This window comes from Sinohyriopsis cumingii, chromosome 5, assembly GCF_028554795.1.
Source record: "Sinohyriopsis cumingii isolate HCF-2022 chromosome 5, ASM2855479v2, whole genome shotgun sequence".
Lineage (NCBI taxonomy): Eukaryota > Metazoa > Mollusca > Bivalvia > Unionida > Unionidae > Sinohyriopsis > Sinohyriopsis cumingii.
This window is the reverse complement of record NC_142965.1, coordinates 54,517,692-54,540,300: the sequence shown is the minus strand read 5'-3', so window position 1 is coordinate 54,540,300 and position 22,609 is coordinate 54,517,692.

Here is a 22,609-nt window from a genome sequence, read left to right as displayed (position 1 = left end):
CAACAGCAGGAACCAGATAGAGGTTTTGTCGACAGTAGTGAAGTGGGGTACCCTAGGGACAATGGGACTTACTATTAAAAACAGGGTCCCGGCACTCTGGGGACTATGTAAATTTAACATGGGGAAAACTGCCCCGGCACTCTGGGGACAATGGGAATTTAACATGGGAATATAGTTTGGGCCTGTCTAGGGACAATGGGAATTGAACATGGGAATATAGTGTGGGCCTATCAAGGGACAAGAAGAAATGGAACAGGGTCGGGACCCTATTTTGATATGGTCCTGACCTGATGGGTCTATGGAAATGGAACAGGCGAAAAATGAAACAGAGAGGGGTCTCTATTTTTAAAAAAAAATATAAAGATAATAAAAAAAAAGTGGTAGGCAATGAAAGTCAAGGTCTTTTCGAGATATTGGAGTGGCCCTGAAAAGGGCCTTTGGTTTTCTTCTTCTTCTTCTCATTTCTTATATTTCTCCACCAGCTTCTTATTTTCTGTCCTACACTTTTTCTATTCTTTTCTTTCTTTTCTTCCTTCTTTTTCTTCTTTTTCTCTTCTTTCTGCTTCTCCTCCTCTTCTTTCTTCCTCTTCTCATTTTCTTCTTCCTTTTAAATTTCTCCGTTCCATACTCTCATCCTTATCCTTTCCTCTTCATCCTCCTTCTCCTCCTTTATTTCTTTCATCAGATCACTGATAATTTCCTTTACTTTTCTTAAATTGTTGATCTCCATTCTCACTCGATGGGGACTATAAGAATAGTGATCCTCGTTTAGGTTAACTAACATTTGCTCCATCATACCCAAATTTTCCAGGACGTCTTGCAATTTTTTCATTTTATCAAGTTGGTTTGAAGCCATCTTCTTTTTTATTCTTTGTAGAATGGTTTGAACGACGAATACTTTGGGTTCTTATACGAAAAAGTGCGGACGTGCAGGAAAACATCCCCCTAAGACCCAAAACTTATATTACCTAGATCATCACTTAAAACGCGCGGACGTGAAGGAAAACATCCCCTACTTTTCTCAGTTCATATTATCTACTATCCACATACGTGAAGCAGCAATAAACAAACCCAAAATCTACTATCCACACACGCAAAGCATTAAACTCAAACCCAAATCTACTATCCACACAAACATACGTCAGTGCTTACAAACACAAACACATACACTCACACTAGGAAACAAGAGTCAGTGTTTATATTCACACTACTCTACATACACACATTGGCAAATCGATTACTATTTCTTCTCTAGAGGTTTGGGGTAGCCCTGAAAAGGGCTGTTTTTTTAACTCCACTGCACCTGGTTAATTATGGCACCTTCCAGGCCTGGCACCAAACACACATCTCCTACTACAATCGCCTTTCACTCTTTTTGGGGGGAGAGCAGAGGCGGAATGAGTGGCTTCAGATTCCCAATCTTCTGTCACTGGGATTCTGAAATTTCCTTCTTGTGTCTGTGTTACAGCCATTCCTCTCTCCTTTTCCTCCTCTTCTTTTTTTCTTTTCTCCTCCTCTTCTTTCTTTCTTCTCTCCCCCTCTTTCATCCTTCCCTCTTCGACGATGGCGTCCGCGGCCAGTTCATTTAGTATGATCCTGGCATATTCCAGGTGCACATGAAGTTCCAACAGTTTCGCTAGCCTTCTGCTCATTCTCTAGTGTTGATCAATCAACAAGGGTAGCTAGACTGCCGAGCGATTTTCAATTTATATTTAAAGCGCGGACGTGAAGGAAAACATCCCTCTAAGACAAAAGTTATATTACCTAGATCATGACCAAACAACGCGCGGACCTAAAAGAAACACTCACTCACTTTTTACTACCCATTACTAATTTAAAAATTTTCATTAATCACTTCAATATACTATCCACATTCGCAAAGCAATCAAATCAAACCCAAATCTACTCTCCACGCACGTCAAACAGCAAAAAACATTATCATTATCTACTATCCACACAAACACATACACTCACACCACAAAAGAGTCAGTGTTTATATTCACACTACTCTACATACATACATTGGCAAATCGATTGTTATTTCTTTTCTAGAGTATTGGGTAGCCCTGAAAAGGGCTGTTTTTTTTGTGTGCGAAGTTGAAGCTAGGGCGATCTTTTAGTTTCTAAGAATGCGACGTCCTCTGACGATAGACTTTCTGACGATAGGTCTGCTTCTTCGGAAAAAGAAGAAGAACTCTTTGGTGTCGATACGACAGTCGACAAAGCCTCTGTCAGGTTCAGGTTTCTGTTGCTGCTGCTGTTGTTGCTGTTGCTGCTCTCTCTGCTGTTTCTGAAGTCTGTACTTCTCTGTCCATTCTTCTTTCTCCCTGTTCATTTCTTCTCTGAAGAGGTCTTCTATCAGGTCTTCAGTGACTTTTAACATTCTCACATTCTCTATCTCTTCTGGCTTCAGTATCAGACTGTGTCTGGCCCTATGCAAATTCACGTAGGCTTCGTTTAGCTTAGCTAGTCTGGAGCACATCTTCGTAGGAGGATGAGTGGACAATGGATGGTTAGACTGGAAATTACCCCGGTTTTTAAAGTCAAAGCGCGGACATGAAGGAAAACATCCCCATACAGTTTTCGAGTCGGAACGTTTCATCAGTGTAATGAGAGGGATAGTAAGAAGTCAAAGAGCATGAATCGAGATACCTATAGCCAAACAAACCACAAAGGCATTTTTTGTTCAAAACAACATTTTTTTATTCAAAATCACTTAACACTAACAAACAACTATAACATTTTTAACAATAATCAAACAATATAACATCAAACATTTTTTTTCAAATCACAAACATTTTTTAACTAACACTTTATTTTGGACAGGGCTGACAACGTTGTGAATGAAATTGTGATTTCCACTGTTGGAAGTCATTAGGCCATTGATGGACACTACGTTTCCTAGCTTGAGACAAAAGATAAGCATAATGGTCACAAAACCATCGATCTACTTTCACATCGTTTCTTGAAGAAGAACGAGGATCAAAATGAGTGACTAAATGTTCTAAGGAATAGCCCAGGCTGCAATGATGCAGAAAATACACACAATATTGTCCACATACCAAGGAATCTGTGCCTTGTAATTTCACATTATTGAATCGGGTGGTCTGAGCATTTCTTCTCATAAAGTCAATGATATCGTCTTCCAAAGAAGGCAATCCATAGGAATAAAAATATTCCACACATCCTTCTTGAGGAAAGTAAACGGCTACCCAGTGGGTTCCTGGGAGATGACTGTCGTCCGTATTGATCACATAAGCTTGATGATCTTGAGGTTTGCGATGAGGGAGTTCATCTTTAGCACAGACAACAGGATTCCAAGAAGCCGTGTACGAACTGTGGTTCAAAAGTTAATAAAGTTCCCATGTATCCATTGATTTGTTTGTTTTTCTTTCTTCTTCACAGGTAATAATAAGTGATTAATTCGATCCTGACTTTTTCCTTGAAAATGTCTGACAAGCAAAAGGCATGTAGCTTCGTCTCCCCACTCTGATTCAGGACAGCTTCGATACGATGAATCTCTTGAGTGGTTAATGGTGGACAAGAATGTTCACGCAAGTCTTTATACCACTGATGTAACACGACTTCGTCCGAGATGAGACTCCAAGCTTCGTCCAGATACTCGTCCAATTTTTCTTCTTGACTCAGCATCAGGCATTTATCGTTTTGAATTTGACTGGGATGATCGTTTTGACATCCATAGCAAACTTTTTTGATCAATTCCGTAATTTTTTCGACCAAGTGTTTGGCAAAACAGGAGACTAAATGGGCTTCTTGTTCTGGCTTCATCATGATAACTTCTTCTTCCACAGTCTCCTCACATTTCATGTCCAAAGTTTTTCCACTAGGTAAAGAGGGATAACAGTCTTCCATGGTTTCTAATAGTTTAGAATGACTTCTCTCAAACTGTTGATTTCTATCGTTTTATCAAATTCTTCATACAGGATGACGTTCACTATGTTCCCTGCGTCCAGTGCACTCGCAAACTGAACTTCCACACGAATCTGACCGGATTTTATAGGGTGAAAATGTCCCTCGTCGCTGCCTTGGTCTGGAGTGAAATCAAAAGCCCACAAAGCGTAGCCTCCTACATAATCGTCGTACGAAATACCGTGACTAGTGTTGGTTCCTAACTGTCCCGTGGCTTCGTACAGCGACAAGTACGACCTCAAGTAATTCATCTTATTCACGTCTTTACCAGACTTAGGTTCAAAGGGTCGGGTACACAAGGTCTTGCCATCGCGACTGACTTCGATTTTGGACACGTCGTAATGTTGAAACTGGAAAGGATTTTGGCTCCGTTAAAGGCTGAATTCTTGACGATACCAAGGATTAATCGTTTGGGTAGCTGTCCTTGAAACAGATGATCTTGGATCATAGATCGCTGTCCAGCAGGAATAGTGAACGTTTTCACTTCCACGCGACGTATCGGATACTTGGCGGTCGTTCTGGTCAACGTCTGACTGACGTCGTTTCCCACTTTAGGTAACACTTCCACACGACGCGCGTAAAGTCGGGCTTCTTGAATGATAGTTTTGTTAGGGGCATCAGCAGCAGCCATCAAATGGAAAGCGGCACTGCTACGATTCAGTCTCAGACGGATATCCACGCCGTTCAGCAAATACTTCTCTTGTAACCACATGTCTAGATGCAAGCGATCCATCAGTTCAATTTTCGTTCGTCGTTCTACAAATCCCGTTGAATTTGAATCATTCCCAGCAAGTGAAATGCTGTCGAACTTAGTCGCTTTGTCAGGTTTCCATACCACGCAAGCATCCAGATGAGTGTTCTTGGCTTCTTTTCCGCACGTCAAGAGATTTTCCAGGTAGACTCGATAAGGGTAAGTATCCATTCTGCTGCTGACCAGTTTGTTATTCAAGTACAAGTCCACTTCGCTGAACAAGGAATGCATGAAATTGTTGACGGGAGCTACTGCTTCATCAGCGTCTAGGTTAGTGTTGGTGGTTCGATCACTTTCACTTTCAAGTAGAGGTAACTGCTATTCAGATCGATGTAATCTTTGGGCTGTCCTTTGATTTCAAACTCGATGGGAGCGGAATCCGTCAAAGAGGAGACGGGATGAAATTCCACCCATTGGGATTCTTGCATCGTCATCATGGTGGGGGGCATGGCAAACAGATCCAGTTCCGACTTGGAACATGCGCAAGATTCTCGATGCATCATTTTTTCTATTTCTCAATAATCGAAAACGTCTAAGTCTCGAACGGTTATTCTTTTCTTTGTCTTTCTAGCTTTAGAAGTGTGAAGTCTGGTGAAAGGGTGTTTTCTTCGTCGTCTCTTTCTGCCTTGTCCTTGCTGAATACCTGACTCGGTAGCGTGCAGGGCATTTATAGGAGTTTCTCGTCGGCCTAAAAGGTCTTTACCCGTTTGCAACAAGACATTTTTGCCTGCCCTTAAGAAAGCTTCTTTGGGGTTTTGTTTGTCGATGATGACATTTTGGAGAAATTCTTTACCGTGTGTCAGTGTCGCATCTTTCAAGGCGTGCAATCCGCGTGTCACCATCGGTTTCAACACCGGGGCCACTGAACGAAAAGCCGATTTTAGCATATCTCCTAAACCGTGTCCTCGCTGTCGAGCAACCCCTCGGTACACTGGATGCATGACTTACGAGTCGTGAGAGAACCGTTTTCGAAAATGGAGTTTCACCGTGACTTTTCCTTTCGTGAATGGAATATTTTGTGCTAGATCTCCTTTTATAACAATGTTAACCGTGTCCAAATACGACTTGCTGACAGGCAAATAATGAGGATGTACAAATTCGCGGTGGACGTGATAAGTGTTTCCACCTTCCTCGTCAGCGGTCGTGGCAGAATCAACTTTGAAATGAATGACACGCAGTAAAGGTACGGAGGTGTGTCCCACCACGTTGTACTCCACCACATCGGAGTACACAAAGTTCAAATTCAGTCCTTGGTTCAGTTCTACTGGGGTACGAAAATACTTGGCAAAAGTATCGTTGTCGGAAATAACTACTAATTCGCTTTTTTTTGTTCTACTTTCTTCTTCATCTCCATGTCCCCGCCCAACATGGCAAACAATTCAGGACAAAATAAGAAAGACATGATTTTACCCCCCTCAGGAAATTTCATTAGGAAGCGACGAGCTACTTTGTGGTACTGGTGACACTTTTTTTTGACACTCTCCAAAGCTTTCCCAAACACGACATTAAACCTGGAAGCTATGGTGCTGACCAAATGTTGACCACTAAAATAATAGCCTGGGGGAATGGACAAGTGATAGTCGATCCACTTTTGATTTTTTGTGTTAGGGGCTTTCTTGTCATATTTGACATGGGCATCCAAGTAAAGTTGCAATGACTCGTCATGAACTTCCACCGTAAAAATATTTTGACTAGGAAGGACATTAAGGACTTGGGTCGGGTGAATGATTTCTACTAAAGCCACTTCCCAATGGGCTTCGTGATCTAATGGGATGGCCTGAGGTAATTTGGCCGTGTAACAGCACAACGTGTTGTGGGGAAACACCTCCATGGAACTGTCATTGGGTAAGGTTAAGTAAAATTGGTTGTTAGTGTGACTCATAATTCCAGAGTTCTGTGGCTGTCCGAGGGGTTACTGGACGTCAGACGAGTGTCTCCGTCCAAAATGGGGTTGTTATTGTTATTGGACTGGTGACTGACACTGGCACTGACACAAGGTTCCCGTTGTTCCCGTTTGAAGAGAATTTCAGGGAGGGATTGGGAAGCAGGTAATCGATGCAACTGCTCAATGAAATGGTCCACAACTGTTTGTCTCCTTGTTGTAAACTCAAATTGGCAATGGCTACCCCGATGACACAATACACCACGAAGATTTGACAGAAAAAGACGATTTGCGTTTTAGGCACACGTTCTCCACACCACACCCACAAGGGTTGTTTTTGTAAATCTTGCAGAGAAGAACTGGGTGAAGGAGTGGTCGACGTAGCTGCGTCTGTGTGAAAGGGCATGATGGTCACTTCTTTTTATAGTCGATGACTTGCGAAGCGTCGATCCAAGAATCAAAACTAGGTGGATATCCTTTCCAACGTACTTTGACTTCTTTGACACGTCGTTTGCCTACTTCTCGGGTTCTGCGTTCGAGAATGCTTTCGATGTCGTACACGTCGTCTTCTTTTTTGGTGACACGTTGTAACTCGGGCAAATAAAACGTTCCTTTGAGCACTTCTCCGTTCATGTCTTCTAATTTATAGACGACAGGATCACGGCCATGCACTCGTCCAGTGACACGAAACAATTCGGTAGTCCAGTTAGGTAAGTAACCTTTGTCGAAAGTGCGTTTGGTTTTGCCAATGCGCACCCAATCTCCTATGGCCAACACTCCACTTTCTTGGGGACAGCTCTCGTTGGGGACGTACCAAACAGGCGCTCAAACACCAGCACTTCGTTGTCGGGAGTCACTTCTTGCGGGGCACGTCCGGTGCTTCGATGGTAAGATTGGTTGTACGCTTGCACCAGGTGCGGTAAGATGTCGATGTACTTCAGAGTGTGGTAATGCGTAAAATATTTCTACATGCGTTCCTTCAAAGTGTGTTGAAAACGTTCCGTGATGCTGACTTTGGTTTCGGGATTCTCGGTGGTAAAAAAAGGAATGTCACGTTTCTTTAATTCTTTTTGGAAAGCTTGGTTCAGAAATTCGGTGCCTTTGTCTGTTTGCGATCGAAGAGGGTGACGACCGCTTTGTTTCAACACTCGTTGCAGGGCTCGCACTAACTCACTGCTCGATTTGGAAGTCAAGGGTACGACCCAGGCAAATTTGGAAAAGACGTCGATGACACAAAACAAATATTTGTAGCCACGATTGTAGCTGGCCAAATGAGAGACAACGGCTAAATAGGCTTGCCGTTGATGATCGATGCCTTCCACTTGGGTGCGACTTCTGGAAAACTTGCGTCGAATGGGTTTGTGTAAAGTGTAAGTAGCTTGTTCTTGTAACCATCGTTGCACTTGCGGTAAACGGAGACTTTTCAGTCGAGTTTTGGCAGCACGATACAATTTTTGAACTCCTGCGTAACCTGCAGGATGCGAGGGATCGTAGTAAATGCTGGCTAACACTTTTTCCATTTTTTGTTTGTGTGTTAATAAGACACCCACTCTTGGAGGATGCTACTCTTTTTCTCTTGGGGTATTTTCTTGGATTGCAATGCTTTGCGTGTGCGACCAGCAATAGGTGTCGAGGAGGAGGATGTCTGAACAGGGGATATCTTTTGTTGTCTCACTTCTGTCTTCACCTTCTTTTTCTCTTCTGATGAAGAAGGGGTGGTCATCATCTTTTTAATCCATCCAATTCTGGAGGTACGTGGTGTTGTTAACTTACGTACTTTTTCTGGTGGAGTTTCAAACCCTTCTTCTTCTTCTCCTTTTTCTGTCTTCATCACTGGTAGTGGCGGTGGTAGTGCTAATGGTGCTGGACTTTTCATCAAGGTCTTAAATTCTTTCAGAGTGGGAAGAGCTGTTTCGTCTGAGGCTTTCTGGTGAAAGAGTTGCAGTCGTTGCAAGAGTTGACCGTTCTTTTGCGATATTTCTGTTTCGGACAAATCTTGGCGATCCATCAAGGACTGCAATTCGTGTTGTAACTGGGACATCTCGCTCAAATTGGGATTGGGAGGTAAATGCGGGGTGCGTTGTTCTTGCCAACGATGGTATTCCATCCATCGCTTGTAAGGCACTAAAGCTAGTTTTCGTCCTTCCATGGGATGTCAGGGGTCAATTCTGAGATGTTGGGACTTCAGAGGGCCTTTTTATCTTGCTCCCATCAGTCCTCCCAACACGGTTCCCAAGACTCCTTTCAGTAAGGGGCCTAGCAAGTGGGGTAAAATTCCTCCACGTTGGACCAACATCTTCTTCTTTTGGCGAAGGAGGATTTTCTTTTGAACCATTTGGCGAAGAACGTGACGATGTTTGCCTAAGCATTGTTTCTGGTGTTTGGACAAAGGGATCGTGCCTTTCAAGACGTTCAAACAACATTCGCACACGGTATCGATGACCTCATTGGAGGCTGATTGAATGAGTTTTTTTCGCAGGGGTGGAGAGGCTTTGGACAGGACAGATAACATGTCCCCATGTTTGACTAAACGTGGAGGCAGTCCTTTCCTTTTCTTTCCTTGGGGTTTAGAAGAGGAATGTTTTCTGGAGGGTGATATCTTTGCTTGTGGGTTCCGGGACATTCACCAAACAGACACTAACGTCGATGACTTAACACACACCCTTTTATCTTTTTTTTTGGTGACAATGTTTTTCCCAAAATCGCCAAGGAATCCTCCCCTTTGTTGACGCCTCTTTTTCTTGGAACGACTGTATCTTTTCTTCGGGTAACGTCTATGCTTGGCTAAGCGCTTTGTCGGATGACGAGTCTGCCTTTGTCTCTTTCTTTTCTAACTTCTTGGAGGTGACATCTTTTGCAAGTTCACTGATACCGTACTTGGTCGCAGGCCTTTTTTATACTGGAACGCGTCGCCACTGATTGTCTTTACGGCGTATGAACTTCAGGACAGGCATGACACGTCGTGCAGGGGTACGTAACGGACTAAATCGAGCCAGTTCTTGCTTGGACAAATCCAGTAAACTTTGTAACATGCCCGATCTTTCTTGAACGTTGATTTTGGGAGCAGGTACTTTGTGAGCAGCAGCCACTGCCACTAAATTGAAGAGTCCTGCCACTGGGGAAGTTCTTGGGGTCATCAACGGAGAAGTTCTTGGTGGGATCAACGTCTCCAAGTACTCTTCAGTTCTTGGTGTCATCAACGGGGAAGTGGATGAACCTGAGGCTGCCGGAGACGCGGTCACCGCCGTTGCAGATCGTGGTTTGCGAGTGTAAGGTTGCGTCCTGGCCGAAGTGCCTCTCTTGCAACTAGTTTTCTGTGGACCTTTCTCTTTCTGGGGAATTTTTCTCTGCTATTTTATCTGGGGGCTATTCTTTTTCCGGGGATGCTGTCTGATAAGAGGAGGGTCCCGCCACTGGAGAAATTCTTGGAGACACAGGTCTCCTTGGGGACCTGGTCTTTTTCTTCTTCTTGGAGCTTCGTTTGACTTTTTTCTTGGGGAGAACTTTGGGGGCATTAGGATCCCAGCTAAAGAGAGAGCGAATGATGACCTCTCCTAGAGTACCGCTCCCTCCAGGTTTCAAAATGATTTGTTTTTTTGGTTTGAGTGTCGATGCGGGGATCGGCCAGTTGGGTCAAAGTGACTTTGTTTCGATCAAAAAACGTTTGGTTTGATGAGGAATCTGAATGATCCCTTGCAGTAATTGACGTGCAGTCACCGTGAACCATCGTAAGACTTTTTTGAGACTAGCTTCTAAGAAACGAGCCGGTATTTGTGTATTTTTTTCTCGACTGATACCATACAAGGCACGAATCAATTTAACGGGGAGATGTGATTGAGGGTACGTCATGTTGACGTTGTGTGAGACGGATGAAAAATGTTTGAGGTTTTTATAAATTTTTTTGGTGCGGTTAAGTCGAGGACGGAGACGTGTACAGGACAGGCCCTCCGTCTTGCCCCAGTGGTGAAACAATTGGGTACGAAATCGCAAATCATCGGGGGTCGTAGGTTTCAAATCGACGAGTAAATAGGCATGTGGAGTTTGAGTGGCATCGTCGTACGCATGATTCAGCCAAGGTGTTCCTAACTGTTTGGCTAAGACTTGCATTTGCGATTTATCTCGAGGGCTTTTAAACAAGAAGACGTAATGCGCATTGAGACTGATGGTGCGATGGGCTTTACTTTGTTGAAACAAACTTTGAGTGATGTAAACGACACTGGCATTACGATGATGTCCTTTGCGCGTGAACCACAGTTTAATTTCTTCTTCGTCTTCTCCTAACATGTCGTCGAAAATGACCAAATGGGTTTGACGGGAGTCAGAGACGATGCTGTCGTCTTCTTTAGGAATGCCTTCCACAAACACGATGAAATCGCCTTGACTTTCTCTCAAGAGGCTGTACGCCGATTGCCACTCTTTGTAACACCACACGATGCGTTGAGGTGGTCGATCGATCAAATGATGTTTATGTTCGATCAAACATTTGACGAATTCTGTTTTGCCTGAACCGCTAGGTCCAGCAATGAGCATGTTAAAGGGATGGCGAAGATACAAAGCCTCCCAACTGGCACCATCTAAGTGTTCGTCGATGACTTTGACAGTGGAGGAAGAGGGAGCAGAGACAGCAGAGGTAGCCATAGTGTCAGGAATGTCACTTGTGACACGAAAATAAACAAGACAAGTGTTTATATACTTTTTCAGAACACGTTTATTGATGTTTTAAACATGAATACGAAAGACAAAAATACATAAAAGTCAAAGGCTTAAGTACAACGATAAAAGGCGCATGAAAACCATTAACGTGGAATAAAAACAAGTGTCTGTACAACATGTTTTGGGTAAGGTTCTGACCAATTCTATGGGGGTAAGGTCACACAAGTGTCCTCCCGAAAGGGTCTTTCAGGCATGTCCACGACAGTCCTGTCCTGGGTAACGGGTTCTTCTGGCACCGTCACTAACACTGGTTAAAAAGTGACTTTTTTCCTTGAACAACTCTCGTGCATACTGGGCCACTTCTTGGGTCCAAGCCTCAAAACCCCATTCTTTCCAGGCACGGACATCTGTCCAATGGGGGTGTAAGTCACAAGCTACACACACATCGTCATACACATCTTGGGTAGCTAAAACTTGACGAATCTTTTTTTCCCGTAGAGGTCGAGAAGTATCCAGATGAAAACGCAAGTCTTTGAGTAAAAGGACTCTTTCGTGACCATTTAAGTCCATTTGGGTGGTAAGTACTAATCGTAAAGAGTCCACAAGGAACCGGCTGGTAAACGAAATCCTAGAAAACAAGTCACTAAGACACACACCACTTGTCGACCCAAATTGAATGGATACAGTTCTTGTAATAATTGATGGTAATGATCCACGGTTTGAGTATGGTCATTGAGTTCCTTCCACGGAATCTGTTCAATCACTTGTCACATAAGCCGTGACATGGATTCCTGATTTTATAGTCTCTTTATTTCGGAAGCAATAAAGGTACTTTCTAACTAGAGATCTTCGTTCTCCAGTTGGGAATCTAAATCTTGCATTCTGTAACCTACACTTCAGAGTTTGTTTACATGTTTCCTCTTCCGCTAAGCAGATTCCACGTAAAATAAGTTGGTAATCCTTTAACTTGTCTTCCTCAATGCGTTGCTCTAGGTGAATCTCGAAGTAACCAAAATTATGAACATTTCGTTCATTCACTAACTCAAAGTGCTGAACAAGGTCTGACCACTGGAACAATTTCTGACGAATCAGTTCTTTTATACCATTCAGGTACCAGTGGTTCAACCACCGGTGGCGTAACGGATGCAACTGTTCTTTACGTTTGACTTGTATTTTGACCAGCTCTCGGTAAATGCGTTCTCTCAACTCCACAGGCAAAGCACGAATGTTCTCTTGTAAAGTATCCATGAATAGGTCAGTCAGCACAATTCACAATCTTCTCCTAGAGCAAAAGTAATCCACATAGTGAGTAATTTCTGACCACTGCTATTCAGGGTAACGTCCAAGAATCTCATTGAACTCTTTTGATGTAAACGGTCTAGAGTGATATAATAGGATGAATGCACACTTGACCCAGAGAAATCTAACACACTGATTGACTTTTTTCACTTTCCTCTTGTGAATTTCTCGGCACAAAAGTTCTACAGTTACCCATTGAGATTTCACTCTGGCAAACCCCTGCCAAACTTCCTTGTAAATCTTCTCTTGCAGTTCTTTAGATAATGATTTAATATCGTTTTTGAAATGGAGTTTAAATACTGGTCTCGGTGATGTCCAACATTTGATTCCTAACCAATCTGGTTTCTTCTTCTTCTTCAACGACATGGTAAGTTACTTCAATGTCTCGGTCCCACTAAGGGTAAGTAATGACAATTCGGTGAGCATCGAGCATGTTCTACGTAGGCCGAATCTTGCGGTTCCCACTGGTGAAGTGACACACCGCAACTGAAGCACTTGACTTTATCCCCTTCGCCCAAGTAGAAAAATCCGGCTCTGGCTAATTCTTCGGGGGTCGGTCCTCCCAGATACTTAGGCCATTTTCCTTTGAACGATTGAAGACGATTTTCAAAGTCGCAGTATTCCGACAAACGCACAGGAAACGAATATTCGTGTTTCACAGGTTCGTTTCAATGATGGTTGGGTGAGATGGACAGGAGTTTGCTCAGGGCTGGATGACATCCGTTGGGGGGTAGACGTGAAGGTGGACATCCACCTTTAAAACGAAACCCAGTAAAGTGTCCAAGAGGACGAGCGGCATCGCTTTCGCATCCCTCAGGTTTGACACGCACAGCATCACTTTCCATGATAGGGGTAGTGACACTAAAGTTCCCATGATGCTTTACGGCATCGCTAAGGTCACAACGTACAGCATCGTTGCCATCGCAAGGCTCACAATCGCATTCCACTTCAGAAGCCCCAAACTTGAATTGTGCCTGTCTGAACTTGTTTTGTGTTTCTCTGAAAGTATTCATCTTGTTCTCTTGGTCTTGGTAGTCACAACGAACTATCGATCTTGCTTAGGGTTCTTTTTTATATACAGACCAGTACCGACGTGTCCATACGGTAAGGTGAAATGATTGGGAAGTCGCACTCGCTTCTGGTACACAATTTGATAGACTTTTTCTAAGGGTCGACTGACGATGTGGTGAGTGGGTAAACGTACAATCTTGTTGGGTTAATAGGTGGTCACCTTAAAGTGGTCATCTTCTCTAGACCGCAAGGCTTCTTTGAATACGTCAAAGTTCACCACTCGACTGGTACGATAATTCAGAGTCAATCCTTTCACTTTACAATTCGTGTGCACTTCTCCTTGTTTGTCCCGGTATTCGTAACTGTAATTTTTAGGACCACCACTGGCGAAACTTGGAATCTTGTCGTCGGGGTGTTCGTCTGTCCAGGCTCCTAAACTGTCTCCTTCGATGTCAGGGTGCTGTTGACTCGGGTGATGGATGTCAATGCAGCTGTCCGTGTCAAAGTACAAGACACGTTCCCCTAACAGTTCTAAAGCTTCGTACAATTTTAAGCGAGCATGAGCTGTCACGTAAGCCGCAATGATGATTTTTCCAAAAGGGTCGTCTTGTACAAAGTCCAGATCTTCTTCGTAATTCACTAAGATCAAATTTTCGCGAACGACGTCCACGTGTTTCATGAATTTGGTTTTGTCGTGAATCATCTGGAAATAGCGGGAAGGGTCGATCAAATGTTCGGTCTTGGGTAAACACGGTCGTTGTGCCATTTTTCCCCACAAGCAATTTAACATCACTTTGGCAAACGATCGCCTGCCTTCGTTTTTCTCGATGTGATCTAAAGTGATGACTTCTTGTTCCCGGTATTTCTCTTTGAATTTTATTTGGTCTTCTGGAGTGTGACACCAGGACGGATAGCCACTGGCTTCTTGCTTCAGTTTCAAAAAGGCATCCACGTAGTCTGCAAAAATGCCTTTCTGCGTGGGGTCACCCTTGTGGTATTGTTGTGTCTTGGGAAAGTGGCAAATTTCGTACACTTCTAACAGTTGGTATCCCATGTCCAGAGCTTTGAACAATTCTACGCTGACCCACGTCCCCGTCAAGGCCCCTTCTTCCTGGGTGTGATGACAAGGATGATCTTGGTTGCACGTTTCGGCACAAGTACGGCACAAAGGAAACATCAGTTTGCCTTGGCAATAGTGAGGTAAGACGGGATGCTATAGGTTCGTGGGAGGCAAAACTTTGCACTTGATCAAGCCTTCGCATTGTCGAATGTTTCTCAGGTCGATGTGTTCCGTCAACAATTGTGGGTGCCCTGAAGGAAAGCGACAATATTTGCACACGTAGGGATACAGCGAACACACGTCCAAGTATTTGATTTCTTCTCCTTTCTCTTCGTCGGCTTGGTACAGCAAACAGGTGGCATTGACCCTTCCTCCGTACAAACTATCCCTCGGGTTCAAGGGGTCCATGAACTGGTAACTTTCCACGAGGCGTTTAAACTCGGGATCGGTTTTCAAACGGTGATCGTATTCGTGTTCCCACATTTCCACCACTTGGTATCCTTCCTGTTCTAACTTTAGGCATCGCTGACAAGTGGCCTGGTACAAGTCTTCCATAGTTCGTTGTAAAAACTGATTTTTAGTGCCACGATCAGGGTAACAGACGGGACATCCGTGAAATAAGCAACCGTTAAACTCGTACACGATCTTGGGGTTTTCTAAGTCCCATCCATCGACCGAATGCGTTCCCATAGTCTTTTCGCCCCCTCCGTTGCGGGCATGCTGAATCCACTTGTTTTCCTTGTCGCACAAGTAATGTAACCAGCGTAGGGCTTTGACTGAGTATTGACGTTCGACATAGTTGGTCGTTTGAGGACTGATGACAGCCACGGTGTTTTCAGGCATGAATCGTTGCCGGTACACTAAGGAACACGCTTTGGCAATGGTGCAAGCTTCTTTCAAAGGATCGACCCCTCCGTGTTCCATGAACAGTTCTCGAAATTTTCCACAGCATCGCCGTAAAATGTCCACGTCGGAACGACAATACTTTAACATTTCTTCCTGAAAGTCGAAAGGGTCGGAGGCATGAGCCTGGAACCAAGCGTAGAAAGCTTCTCGTTGTTCGGTACGCATGTTGTCGGGGTCGTAATAGTGAGCCTCAGGCAAATGGGGTAGAACGGCATGTTGATTGGCTTCCGTATTGAAAAAGTGAGGAAAATACCCTTTAGCCATTTCTGTCATTCCAAACGTTTTAGGCATTCGACTCAAAGGCATGGCCAAGAAACTCATCGAATCTTTAAACTGCACTTGTCCCACTTGCATGAAAATGATTTTGGCTCCGTTCAAAGTCACTTTAGGACGTTCGGTGCCATGTTCCGTATAGTACCTCAAAAGAAACTGTCCATCGTATCCTTAGAAATTGTGAGCCATCACCATGGCATGACGATGACAATCTCCGTAACGTTCGATGTCCTCTTGGCTCCACGTCTTGTCGATGGGATCTAAGACCCATCGGGCGAAATCGGCTAGCGTGTTCGGTCCCCGAAAGATTTTTTCACGTCCTCCAGGAATCTCACTGCTGTGAGGGCAATGACTGAAGATAGGTTCTTGAATGCACTTCTCACACGCTCGATGAGCCACGCAGAAATTAGGAATGTGAATGCCAGTCTCTTGCATGCATTCAAAATCGAAAAAGATGAAATTGCCTTTCTTCTTGTGACCGTCCTCTTTCTCTGTTTGGGGTTGGTCTTTTTGCACGTAGCATTGATGTTCCAAGTCCACAATGTGGTGAAAAATGTGACATTTTTTCTTTCCTCGACATACGTGTGCCTTGGTATTATTGGTAAGTATGCCTTGTCCACACGGGGGCACAATCTCAGTAGTTGACAAGCACATTTCTGCTGTGAACCTTGCGTCTTCAAATGTTGTTGGTAACAGGCAGGGCTGACAAACGTGAGCAGACAAGTTGAACAATGCACTGGTTCTTGTCCTACGCTCAGACAGGGTTGAGAGGCCAATCATCCTGAGCATTTCGATCCACAATGTTTGTGATGTTCTCGATTATTATAGCCATAGTCACATTTCTCACAGTAATAACTGTATCCCAGGAATCCAGTGATGGCGGTAATGGTATCGAAATGGTCGTCGTTATGATAGAGATGAATGTATTTTCCGTCCTTAAAGTCTTGGCCTCGAAACAAGAGAGGTCCGCGCACTTCTTGAGGGTGCACTTTCAAGGTGTATCGTGGAGCTAGGGCATCTTGCAATTTTTGCATCTCAGGAATGCCACAGGGTGTGTCCTTGGACAGGCCAGCTTGGTGCAACAGGAGTTCTGCTTCATTTCGTTGTTTGGCTCGGTTCGATTTTCGAATGTTCTCCCAGGTCCTTTTCCATTCTGTCGTGTCGTTTTTGTCAACATAGGTTCGTCCCACCACGATGGCACGGGCTAAACACATCTGGTCTTGAGAATTGTGAATTTGGACGAGACTTGTTTTGGTGTTGCGACGACCGTTCACCAATAAGACCTTTTTGTGTCCTGTCCCTTGAGGAGGAGAGACGTGGGTCATGTCCAGTGTGGCTTTTCCATCGGTGATGTCAGACTGGTCTTTAGATTGTTGCACGTGTTGAATCTTGTCCATGACTTTGGAAGCGGTCAATTCTGCAGGGTTGCTAAACTCGATCCAGACAGGGGATTTCAAGCCATCGTGTTGTATGGAAAGTCTCAAGCGATCGTCTTCTTTGGGTTGACATTGTCGCTTGAGTGTGGTGAGCAAAGAATCCCACATCTCGGTGATGAACCCTTCTGCTTTCTCTAACGGTACTTCGGACTTGAAATCTTTAAACTTCACCGTGTATTTGTAAGCCGTGGTTCTAAATTTGCTAGAGGGTCGCTTTTCCGTCTCTCGAATGGAATAGTACTTTTTAGGGTTGACTAAGGGCGGTGAACTTTGTTTAGAGGAAGACTCTCTGGGCTTGAATTCTGGTTCACTCATGTCCTCTTCAAAATCACTGGCATGAATCTGTGCCAAGACTTCAGCTCTGGTACGAGGCGATAGATCACGTTTCTGCCTCTTACTTTCTTCTTGAATGAAATGGATCGTTTCATCTTGACTGTAAAAAGTCAAATGACTAAAATTTAAACACCATGGGTTACTTTATAGTCATGGCAGACCAGCGTATATAAAGGATATGTGTCTTGTCCTTTCACTATTCATTTCACTCTCAAACCGAGCTCAACGATGGAAGAGACTACACAAATCGAACATTTCATCAGAGCGTTGCGAGGGGTCATTAGAAAATTTTCTTCAGACCAGTCGTCGGACTACTCACCTTCCTTTCGAAATAAAAGTCAAGATACTTGCTATATCTGTCAGAAGAAAGGACATTGGTCTTCAGAGTGTCCAGACCGTCAAAAAAGCCAAAAAAGGGTGAGAAGAGACAAAAGTCAAGATACCTGTTATCATTGTCAAGAAAAAGGACATTGGTCTCCAGATTGCCCAAAAAAGAAACAAGAGGAGTCAGAAGAGAGGGATTCTTCAGAGGAAGATAAAGAAGAAGAGGAAGAAGAAGAAGAGGAAGAAAACAGACAGGTGGAGAAAAAGAATAAGGAGAAAAAAAGAAGAAGGGAACAAAGTGAGGAGGAAGAGGAGGAAAAGACTGTGACGGTGAAGAAATTGAAAAAAAAAAACAGAGTGAACAATGAGACAAAAGAAGTGTATGAACTTTTCAAAGTGCTCTGTTGTGAATTGTGAATTGGATTGTAAATATTTATAAAAGAATAAATTAGGTATATAAAGGTAAGTGTCTTTGGGTTTTGATTTTAAAATAAGAACGTACACTCACACACTCATACACAGAAACGTACTATAGGGGTAAAAAATGTTTTTTTTTTAGTTTGAATGGATGTTGGCATTTGAAAGTCTATCTCTTTTCGAAAGACTTGGGTGGCCCTGACAAGGGCCTTTTTTCTTGGTGTAGTGGTGAGTTTAAGCAATCAACTTTAACTGTCTGAAGCCTTTGCCACGGCCAAGGCCTACTTCTGGACTGCGTACTGTTGATGATGATAATTTGGTTGAAATCACTAAGGGTGGCACAGTAGGCTTAGTCACAGGGTTGGAGTGTCTAGCTCGGGAAGGTCGTATTCTCTTCGGTCGTAATAAAGAAGTCTGATACATTTGTTTCAGACTTCATAACTCAGATAAAATGTCTAACAGTACCGTGACCGTTTGATTTTCACACCCTTGTTTCTTTGCTGCTGCTTCTTGTTGTTGTTGTTGTTGTTTTTTTTTTCTTACCTCTTCTTCTTGCTGTTGTTGCTGTAGGAGAAAAGCTTGTTCCGCATCCTTTTGCTGTTGTATAAATTTCTCCAATTCTTCTTTCTGTCTCTGTCTAAAATTCTCCACGTTTGGTAATGAAGGAGAAGGTGGCGAAGGTACCGGAACAAATTCTTGCGAGGTAAGAAAATCCACAAAAATCCCAATTCACAGATTCTGAAAGTAAGTCCGGGTTCCCTTGGGCGGTCTCCACTGCTGGTGCACCCCAATTTATCGTTTTCTGAGTTTCCGTCATGTTGAAAAACTGTCGCATGGATTGACTGCACACAGGCGATAGCGAATCTATATAGACCACGTGACGTCACAGACTGCTCTCTTCCGATTGGACGTGGGCTGACTGAATTTTGTAACGCGTGTTGGTCAATGAACTCAATCCGTTTCAATCCTTCCTCTACCTATAAATAAGCGCAGTTCACTGCATTCATTCACCTGTTCTCGGCGCCTCAACATGTGGACCGACGTTCAATCTTCTACACTTGTGTCAACGATGATGTTCAGGACGGAGAGACCGATGTATGTCCGATCCAAGTGGACAGTTGTCCATAGGACCGACACCAGCCTATGGATACGTAGGATTTACGTGGAGAGGCAAGGATGCCTCAAAAGAGTTTTAGTCTATGGACCTACAGTTACACGAAGTTTAAGAAGATGTCGCAGATGCCCTTTATATTAAGGGCATATTAACATAAACCCAAAGGCCCTTTTCAGGGCCACTCCAATATCTCGAAAAGACCTTGACTTTCATTGCCTACCCCTTTTTTATTTTTTTTAATTTTAAAAAAAAAATAGAGACCCCTCCCTGTTTCAATTTTCGCCTGTTCCATTTCCATAAACCCATCAAGTCGGGACCGTATTAAAATAGGGTCCCGACCCTGTTCCATTTCCCCTTGTCCCTTGATAGGCCCACACTATATTCCCATGTTCAATTCCCATTGTCCCTAGACAGGCCCAAACTATATTCCCATGTTAAATTCCCATTGTCCTCAGTGTGCCGGGCCAGTTTTCCCCATGTTAAATTTACATAGTCCCCAGAGTGCCGGGACCCTGTTTTTAATGGTAAGTCCCATTGTCTCTAGGGTACCCCACTTCATTACTGTCGACTGCCGTGTAGACAAAAAAAGTTCTCCTTCTTTTTCCGAAGAAGCAGACCCTATCCTGTGGGAACGCCTGCCAGCAGACAGGGACGCAATCTTAGACGATAAAAGATTGCCAAAAATCCCTGTCCACAAAAATATCCCTTTTCAGGGCTACCCAAATACTCTAGAAAAGATATACTAATTCAATTGTCAATGGTCTGTTAGTAAGTTAAAAAAGTGTCTATAAGTACTTCGTTTGTTTGACTTTCTTAGAAGTGTGTCTATAAGTAATTCGTTTCCGTAGCTTGTCAAAAAATAATCTGTGTTTTTGTTTGTAGTTAGCGTTTGTAGGTAAAAACTGAGTTTTTCTTTTAGCTTCGCGCGTTCCATGTTTGTTTTGGGTGATGATATGGGTCTTGTAAATAGACAAATAGAGGTCTGGGACCAAGAATTGCAGAGGTAAGAGCAGGAGCCTCAGCGGACGCAGGTCGAAAGAAGGCAGCATCCACGTGTGTAGAATAGGACAAGGAGGGAAGTCTTCGCTATCCCTCAAAGTGAAGACTGGGAGAGTGACGCCAGTCAATCCCCCTCAGCACTCCCAACCACATGCATCAGGTGGGAGCAGGACTGGAGTAGACGTTGCGTGTGTGGGGCAAGACCTGGAAGGTGCACACATTAAGAGGTGCATCTGAAGTTAAACAAAACAGCCCTTTTCAGGGCTAACCAAATCTCTAGAAAAGAGAATATTCAAGTTGCCAATTGGTGTGGATGTGGAGTAATGTGATTATAAGCACTCACTCAATACTGATGTGATTGTGTGTTTCTAATTGTATGAGCTCGCGTATGTTTGCGTGGATAGTAGAGTGTGTGTTTGCATAAGTGCGCATACGTTTGTGTGGATACTAGAGTGTGTTTGAATAAGTGCGCATACATATGTGTATAGTCGATTTGGGGGGGGTTGTTGTAAGCGTTCGCGTCCTTTTTTGTGGATAGTAGATATTGCAGTTTTTGATAGCATGATTTGGTTTTGTTTTGTCTCCTTCTCGTGTGTGGATAGTATAATTCGGTTTAGTGTTTTCACCTTCATGTGTGGGGATAGTATATTTTGGTTTTGTTTTTTGTCCTTCCCGTGTGTGGATAGTATAATTTGGGTTTGTTTTATCTCCTTCACGTCTGTGGATAGTAAATATTTTTTCTCCTTTCCCTGTGTGGATAGTAGATATTTGGCTGTTTGATAGTATAATTTGTGTGTGGTTTTTTCTCCTTCCCGTGTGTGGATAGTATGTGTGTGATTTGATTTTGCTCCTCACCTCTGTGTCCATAGTATATTTATGGGGTTTTTTCTTCTTCCCGTGGGTGGATAGTAGAGTTAGTTTTTTGTTAATATATAATAGTTTTTACCTTTCCTTCTGTATGGATATTAGATAATATGCGAAGTTTGTGTAAGGGATGTTTTCCTTCACGTCCATGCTAGACAAATATAAAGTCAAAGCCTTCGTCGTTCGCGCCATTCAACATTGAATAAACGAAGATGGCAATCGATTTGCTCAACAAATTGAAGGACAGTTTGTACAGGATGATGGATGAAGCCTATGTGATGGAAAGGCTTAAACAAGTTACCAAAGACTTTGTGATAAGTCAAGTGATCATCCTGAAAGTAGCCGGGAATTTGGTAAAAGGCATGATAGAGGAGGAAGTAGAAAAGTTAAGAGGTTTAATTAAACCAAAATTTGTGAGAGTGGGAATCTTGAAAGAGGCACTTGATACTATCATCAAAGTCAGGTGCTTTCTAGAAGACATGTTTAATTTGACAGAGTGGTCATTTGTGAAGTGGGGAATGGACCAACTAAATAAGAAGAAATGATGAGAAAAGTGCTGAAAGAAGAGGTGAAGAAGATTAAAGATTACTGGGCTAAAGAAAGAAAGGAACAAGACAACAGAAAGAAAAAAGAAAGAGTTTGAAAGACAAAACGAAAACTGGATCAAGGTGCAGGAAAAATTTAGAATGCTGGGACATTTTGAACGTTTGCCAGAGAAGGAGAAAAAGAAGAAGAAAAGGAATTATGAGAAAGCGAGGAAATGGTTGAAGAACTGGGGAAAATAGAAGAACCCAAAGACCCTTTTCAGGGCCACTCATATGTCTCGAAAAGAATTGCTTTCTTGCCTAATTTTATTATTAGTCGGTTGTACAGTTATTTGTGTTAGTATGTTGTATGTTTTATATATGTTTATGTCCCGCCAAGTGTTCAGGGGTTTTCCCGTTCTTTGGTCCTGATTGAGGTCAGCCCCTTGCTACCCTGTTACCAATCTTCAGTACCGTGACGTGACCTTACCGGTTCCATTCCTATTGTCCCTATATTAATGGTAAGTCCCATTGTCGCTATACAGGTCCACGACCTTTTTGACTGCGATTTCGCTTGTCACTATAAATCTTGTCGCTATACAGTTCCACGACCTTTTTGACTGGATTTTCCATTGTCGCTATAACGCCCCCTATTACTACTCACTCGTACCTCTACTTCGTGTATGGGATTGTTACGTGTTTAGGCTCGAATAAACAGTAACAGAGAAAGAGTAAAAACAAGCTTTTTAAAATTTAACAAATAATTTATTTCCCTGGAAAAATTCTGGAAAATTGAAAAAAGGAGAAGAACTTACGGTTTCAAGAATCAAATC